Raw genomic sequence first — 8,223 nt, 5'->3', positions numbered from 1 at the left:
GGATCTGTAAGCTTCAATAAATATCCCTTCTTCCATAACTGTGCCTGGTGTGGAAGTTCATCTCAGTGAACCTGGAGCTGTCTGCTACAGACCTAAAAACCAGCTGGTTATGCTAAATGAAGATAGAAAGTAATGCAAGCATGAATTCCAAGAAGAATCAAGAAAATCGGAAGACGATGTGAAAAGGGAACTTGACAGAAGGATGGAAGCTATACATATAAAAGTAGTAAAAAATGCAAACCTAATTGAATAAGCCTGGGAACTCTGTAGAAGCTCTTCAAGAATACAGATAGCCATGAGATGGATAGAAACTCAGATCTGGAAGGCAAAACAAAAGAGACAGCTTGAGAGTTCAAAAGTTTCAATAAGTTCAAAAATTTCTGTGAACAGAACATGAGGGCATTGTGGGATATCCTTAGCCATCCTAACATTTGGAACATGGGAATACCAGAAGGGGAAGAAATTCAGACCAAAGGCATGGAGAACTTATTTAACAAAATTATTGAAGAAAATTTTCCCATTCTCTCAAAAGAAAGGCCCAACAAGATACAAGAAGCTAACAGAATTCTAAACAGATTGAACCAAAGGAGAAACTCTCTAAGACATATTTTCACAATATAAACCAGCTTTATAATTTTATGAATACCTAACCACCCCTACAGAGAATATTGCATGGAAAACTTGATACTCAGGAGATGAAGCAACAGGCAAATGAGTGAGGAAAATACATAGTCATAATCACAATGGACATAAAACATGCAAACACCAAGAAAACACCAAACCCCACAAATCCTTCAATATGACAGGGATTAAGTTAAACCTCACAATTATAATTATAAACATTAATGGGATCAAGTCTCCAATCAAAAGACACAAGATAAAAACCTGGATTAGATAGCTAGATCCACCCATATGCTGTCTACAAGAAACCTACTTTATAGCTAAATACAAACACCACCTTAAGTTGAAAGGATGGAAAAAGATTTTTCAAGCAAATGGAAACATGCAACCAGAAGAAATAGTAGTACTTATTTCTGACAAAATACTTAAGTCAAAAGTAATCAAAAGAGATAATGAAGGCCACTTAGCACATATTAAATAATCATTTCAAGAAGAATATATTATAATCACCTGCACCAAATACAGGGGCACTTCATTTTATAAAGCAAAATTTGCTAGACAATAAAACAGATATAAATCCCAATATAATAATAGTAGGAGACCTTAACAACCCACCAATGTCAATACACAAATTCTCTAAGCAGACAATAGAGAAACATTAGTGCTAAACAACACCATATATAAACTAGACATATATAGAATAGTCTATCCTGATTCTACTGAATATACACTCTAGTCAGCAGCTCATGACCCTCCTCTAAAATAAACATACATTAGGGCATAAAGTATGTCTCCACAAATTTAGAAAAACTGACATAATCCCCTGCATTATATCTGACAACAAAGCATTAAAATTGGAAATTGTTGCCCCAGAGGGTATGCATGTGGAATGAGTAGGACTGAGCTCCCAGTTCCTTTTTAGCCTCCCAGTTCACTGGTCTAGTACCCCTGCTTTTGGCTTGGAGCTAGCTGGATCCTGCAGGTGTGCTACAAAAGCAGGTATGTTACTCTGCCTTCCTCTTGATCTGACCCTGTGACCCCTACCCCGGGATCCCTGCTCTAAAGGTACAAGCAGAGTGAGCAGGACAGATCTACCAGTTACTACTCCACTGCAGAGTTCCCTGGATCTGGTATTCCTGTTGCTAGCTGGGGGTGACCTGGTCCATGCATGTGTGCTGTGGAAGCAGTCCTTTTGCTCTGGCTTCCTTATTGATTGGAAACTGCGTCCCTCAAAACTTGTTCCCTCGAGCCAGAGGCTACATGGGACACAGTGGAAGTTGTCCTTGTGCCCACAGCTCCCCAGATTCATGGCTCCTGGTTCCCCAACCCCTGGCTCCCTTGTGCTAAAGAGTGTGTGCAAGTATAGTGAGTAGGCCAGAGATCTCAGTTTACCACCTCCCAGTTCCCCAGGTACTTTGGATGTACTTGCATTCCCCTCATTCTGTGTATCTGCAGTTATGACATATGCTACATGAATCTGGTTCACATTTAAGTCAGTACACTCATTTAAGATCCTGCAAAGAAAAATACTTTCTTTGCCCTCAATAAAATAAGACTTTTTTTTTTCCCCAAAAAATGGGTAGAACTCAATGCTAAGTAACTAAGAAAAGTCAGAAAATTGAGAGATCTCCACCAAGGATGCCTGGTCCTACAATGGAAACCACCAATGTAATCATAGAGAAAACAACAGAAGTTCAATCCCCCCCCCCCAAAAAAAAAAACATGACAACTAATGTGACACTGACCAAAGAATTGCTGATTTGGAAGCAAGGCATCAAAAAATATCAACAATCATGTCAATGAAATTGAGCAGAATCATCTCTTAGAGCATTCAGCTTTTGTCACTAGGCTTAACTTAACTGAAGAAAACAAGAGAAGCCTCAAAAGAGATACAAATGAACTGAAGGTGAGTCAACAAATAGATTATCTCAGTAACAAACTGATTAAGCTTAATGATGACATGATGAAATGCAAGAAGAAATCAAATGCAGGAAGCATCAAGAAAATCAGACCTCAAACTGATAATGTGCCTCAAATAAAAGATGGACATGATGCAAAATAACACAAAAGCAAACAAAAATCAAAGAGAGCTTTCAAAACCTCTCTAGAATCCCTTACTAACAGAGTCACTCATGTGGAAGACAGAACCTCTGAGCTGGAAGACAAGACAGAAGAAATTGATGGGGAGTCTAAAAACTTTGCTCAGTTCAAAAAGTCATGTGAACAGAATATGAAGGAACTGTAGGCTACCCTATAAAAATAAATGTAAATTAGGGATATACCAGACCATGAAGAAATTCAGCCAGAGGCATAGAAATCTAGTCAACAAAATTATTAAAGAAAAGTATCCCAGTCTTGCACAGGAGAGGCCCATCCAGATACAAGAATTTTACATAACACCAAACAGGACCAAAGAAGAAACTTCCCAAGACATGCACAGTTGAAACTCTTATAAATGAAAACAAAGAGAGTTTAAGAGTGTTAAAAGCAGCAAGAAAAAAACAATTGACTACATACAAAGGCAATCCCATGAGAATGAGCATATATTTCTCAATGGAAACATGTAAGCCAGAAGGACCTGGAATGGAACAATTCAAAAATCTTAAAAAAGGGCTGGAGAGATGGCTTAGTGGTTAAGCGCTTGTCTGTGAAGCTGAAGGACCCTGGCTCGAGGCTCGATTCTCCAGGACCCATGTTAGCCAGATGCACAAGGGGGTGCACGCGTCTGGAGTTCATTTGCAGTGGCTGGAAGCCCTGGCACACCCATTCTCTCTTTCTCTTTATCTGCCTCTTTCTCTCTCTGTCTCTCTCAAATAAATAAATAAAAATGAACCAAAAAAAAATTTTTTTTTTTAAATCTAAAAAAAAGCTATGGCTTCCTACTCAAACTACTATACCCAGAAACAGTAGCCCTCGTATAGATGATGAAGTGAAAACTTTCATGAAAAAAGTCAGCTCTAAGATTATATAAACACAAAGCCCTACCAACAGAGAATACTTTAAGGAACAATTCACACAGAAGACTCAAACAACCAATCTCAAGAACCTACAAGAAGAAGATTACAATAACCAGAACTAGGTCAGGTTCAAAAAGTAAAAAATCCAGGAAAACACCGAGCCCCATAAAGCACCCCATTGTGACATGGATCACATTGAACCCCACAGTTACAACATTAAATATTAACAATCTTAAGTCAGCCATCAAAAGATAAGAGTTAACAGGGTGGATCAGAAAAATGGACCTTTATATCTGCTGTCTTCAAGAAATCCACCTCACCACTAAATATAGACACATCCTCAGAGTGAAAGGATGGAAGACAATATTCCAAGAAAATGGAAATAAGAAACAAGTGCGTGTTGCTATATTAATATCTGATAAAATAGACTTCAACCCGAACATAATCAAAAGACCAAAAAAGGCCAACTCTTGCACATGAAGGCAATGATCCAACATGACATCATAATCATAAATCTACATGTACAATATACAAGTGCACCAAATTTATTAAACAAACCTATTTGACAACATAACAGAAATAATCACCAACACCATCATAGCTGATGGCTTCAGTACTCCAGTGTCATCAATAAAAAGATCATCCATGTAGAAAATCAATAGGAAAATAATAGAGCTCAAACACACCATAGATCAGCGAGGCCTAACATACATCTACAGATCTTTTCAACCCAATAACTCAGACAACACATTCTTCTCAGCAGCCCATAGAACCTTCTACAAAATATTAGGCCATAAAGCATGCCTCCATAGATACAGGAAATCTGATGTAATTTCCTGCATCATATCAGATCACAATTCTTAAGAAATTAACAATAAGGGACTCAATAGAAATCAGAGCAGCTCCTGCAGACTGAACATTTTGGACCAATGAATGGGTTGTGGAAGAAATTAAAAAATAAATTATAAAATCCTAGAATTAAATTATAATGGAAACACAACCTACCAAGACCAAGAGATACTAATTTAATAACCTACCCATAGACCTAAGTACATAGCAAAAACAAGAAAAATGCAACCCTAAGTGTTCCATGTGAAAAGAAATAATCAAGATCAGAGCAGAAATTAATGAATTTAAAACTAAGAAACAATTAAGAACATTGATGAAATGAATAACTCTGATTCTTTAAAAACATAAAGAAGATCAATAAGCCCTGGGCCAATTTGATCAAATGAAAAAAGAAAAATCTGAAATTAACAAAATCATAAATGAAGAAGGTCAAAACAGACATCAATAAAATTGGAAGAATCATCAGGACATTCTTTCAAAATCTCTACTACACAAAATTGGATAGTCTGGAGGAAATAAATGAATTCCTAGCAAACTACCACCTACCAGAAGTAAACTCAGAGCACATTAATCTCCTAAACAAGCCTGTCATATTCAATGAGACTGAAAAGGTAAATAAAAACCTCCCCAAAAAGACAGGTCCAGGATTGGATGGCTTCTAGGCCAAATTGTGTCAATCCTTCATTGAAGAACTGAAACCAATTTTTCTTAAATAGTTTCATATAATGGAGAACAGGGAATCCTTCCCAATTCCTTTTATGAAGCTAGCATCACCCTAATATTGAAACCAGATAGATATACAACAAGAAAACTACATGCCTAAATCCATGAAGAACTTATACAAAAAGATCCCAAACAAAATGCTCACAAATCACTTTGAACAACACATTAAAAAGAAAAGAAAAAAAAAAAAAAAACTAACAAAATTGATCAAGTTGGGTAACTTGATCAATCAGGATTCACCCCAGGGATGGTTCAACATCTGGAAATTGATCAACATAATTCACCACATTAAAAAAAAATCACAAGAACCACATAGTAATTTCAATAGATGTAGAGAAAACCTTTGACAAAATACAAGATCAGTTTGTGATCAAAACAATGGAGATAATAGGAATGGACAGTTTATACTTTAACACAATAAAATTGTGTTATATCAAGCTCTTAAAGTCCAAATAATACTTAATGGAGAAAAACTCAAGGAGTTCCTGTTGAGTTTGGGAACAAGACAGTGGTGCCCACTCTCACCACTGCTCTTCAACAGTACAAGAGGTCCTAGCCCAAGCATTAACACAGGAGAAAGAAATAAAAGGGAAACAAATTGGAAAGGAAGAAATCAAGTGGGACCTATTTACAGATGACATGATCCTATGTATAATTAACCCAAAAGTTTCTATCTCAAAACTTCTAAATGTGTAGCAAGATTCAAATCAACACACAAAAATCTGTAGCCTGTCTATATGCAAAGGACAAATATACAGAGAAAGAACTCGGTAAGGCTGCTACATTTTCAGTGGCCACAAAATAATTAAATACCTTGGAGAAACACTAACCAAGGACATGAAAGACCTGTCCAATGAAAACTTAAAAAAAAATTCAAGAAAGAAATTGATGAGGACTTGAGACATGGAAAGACCTCCCATTCTCCTGAAAAGTTATATTTAATATTGTGAAAATGCAAATTCTACCAAAAGCATGGTATAGATTTAATGCAATGTCAATAAAAATTCCAGCATTGTTCTCCACAGAGATAGAAAAAAAAATGATGTCAAATTTCATATCAAATCGTAGCAGGAGTTTGCTGCATCACCAGCCGCTGCCCAGCACCACCCCTCGCTCGCAGGTACTCACGTTCATTCTCCATCCTGGCGCCCCTTTTCCTGCACTTTCCTTGTCTCTGGCCCCAGGAGCCGCTCTCTTCTCGAGGTACATTCTGGGGATCGAGGTAGAGTCCGCCGCCGCTGTCTCCGCCTGAAGAGAGTGAGAGGAGGCGGCCATGGGCAGTCACTACCGGAGCGGAGTCCACTCCCCAGCCGCCACAGAGGCCAGCCCACCAGTCCCCCTGTCAGCCCGCCTACCGCCCCCTATCCCGTTCCCCACGCAGCCTGCTTCTGCAAAGTGGTAAGATCGGAGGGACTATGTCTTCATTGAATTTTGTGTTGAAGACAGTAAAGATGTTAATGTAAATTTTGAAAAATCCAAAGTTACCTTCAGTTGTGTTGGGGGAAGTGATAATTTTAAACATTTAAATGAAATTGATCTTTTGCACCGTATTGATCTAAATAATTCCAAGCATAAAAGAACGGACAGATCAATTTTATGTTGTTTACGAAAAGGAGAATCTTGCCAGTCATGGCCTAGGTTAACAAAAGAAAGAGCAAAGCTTAACTGGCTTAGTGTGGACTTCAAGAATTGGAAAGACCGGGAAGATGATTCAGATGAAGACATGTCTAATTTTGATCGTTTTTCTGAGATGATGGACCACATGGGTGGTGATGAGGAGTAGACTTACCAGAAGTAGATGGAGCAGATGATGATTCACAAGACAGTGATGATGAAAAAAACTCTAGACCTGGAATAAGGAGCATTATCACCTGGATTGTGAGAAAGAAAAAATAACTTCTCTGCAAGATTTCTTAAAAGAGAATTCCTGAGTTCATAGTTAGAAAGGCAGATGCTGTATTTGCCACCTTTAACCCAATTTTCAACCTGTTTGTTTATTTTAAAGGCTTCACTAAGGGTTGATAAAGTACCATTGTATGGGGCAATTTTGAGTCGGCTAAGGCAATATCCTTATGCATGAACATTTTCCAGACTTCCCATGAAGCTGTTGAGAACCTAGACAATTGATTCAGCAGTTGTGATAAAAACTTTTCACCTAAGTCTCCTTTACTTCATAACATAGTTACTGACATGATAGGAAGCTCTCAGCTTAGGGAAAGATAACGAGTTTTAGATACTAGTACAAGGACTTAAAGTGGCTGAAACAAATTGGCTGACATCTTAAACTGACAACCCCCCTACCTTCCTCTGTATCTTTCAGGATTGTTCTACTAAAGTTTATTTTTCCAAAAAAAAAAAAAATATGCATTTCACATTATTGCATGTAACTTGTCAGTGTTCCAGATGTATGTATGAAAGTAAAACTAGTGAATGCCCTAACTTTAGATGGTTTTTGAAGCCTATACATTTGGTATTATTGGGCCCTTAAGCTTTTCCATCTCTTAGCATGGAGGATGAAGAAAGCTGTACACTGTTGCTTGAGAGTCTGTACATTTTAGACCAGATTTGTTTTTGCACTGTCAGTATGGCAAATGAGTGAAAAGATGTTAATATACTATTGGATTCTTTTTTTTCTTGTTTTGATTTCAGCTCATACCCTGGCTGTCGGAGGGGACTCAATTTATGTTCATGACAGTGGGGATTTTTTTAAATGTCTTCATTCCTTCTAATAAACTGTTGGAAGATAACAAAAGATGGTAGCAGGCCTCAGATATCCAATTCCATCCTCAGAAAAAAAAGACCTCTGGAGGTGTCACCATACCCAATCTAAAGCTATATTACAAAGCTATAGTAACAAAAACAGCATGGTACTGGCATAAAAACAAAAATATCGACCAATGGAACAGAATTGAAGACCTGGACCTTAGGTCAAGTAACTGAAGCTACTTATTCTTTGACAAAGGTGCCAATAAAGTAGACTGAAGAAAAGACAGCATTATGAGAAAATGGTGCTGGACAAATTGGATAGCCACATGTAGAAAAATGGATTAAATACCTCAATATAAGACCTGAA

The 8,223-nt window shown here is 37.5% G+C and overlaps 1 pseudogene; it reads left to right on the top strand.

Moving 5' to 3' along the window:
* The first annotated feature begins 6,423 nt into the window (after window positions 1-6,423).
* Window positions 6,424-7,046, top strand: LOC101610379 (annotated as a pseudogene).
* Window positions 7,047-8,223: the final 1,177 nt, after the last annotated feature.

The sequence above is a fragment of the Jaculus jaculus genome, chromosome 3 (genome assembly GCF_020740685.1).
Source record: "Jaculus jaculus isolate mJacJac1 chromosome 3, mJacJac1.mat.Y.cur, whole genome shotgun sequence".
Classification (NCBI taxonomy): Eukaryota; Metazoa; Chordata; class Mammalia; order Rodentia; family Dipodidae; genus Jaculus; species Jaculus jaculus.
The sequence above is the reverse complement of the archived record's forward strand: the minus strand, read 5'-3'. Positions and strand labels throughout refer to the sequence as shown.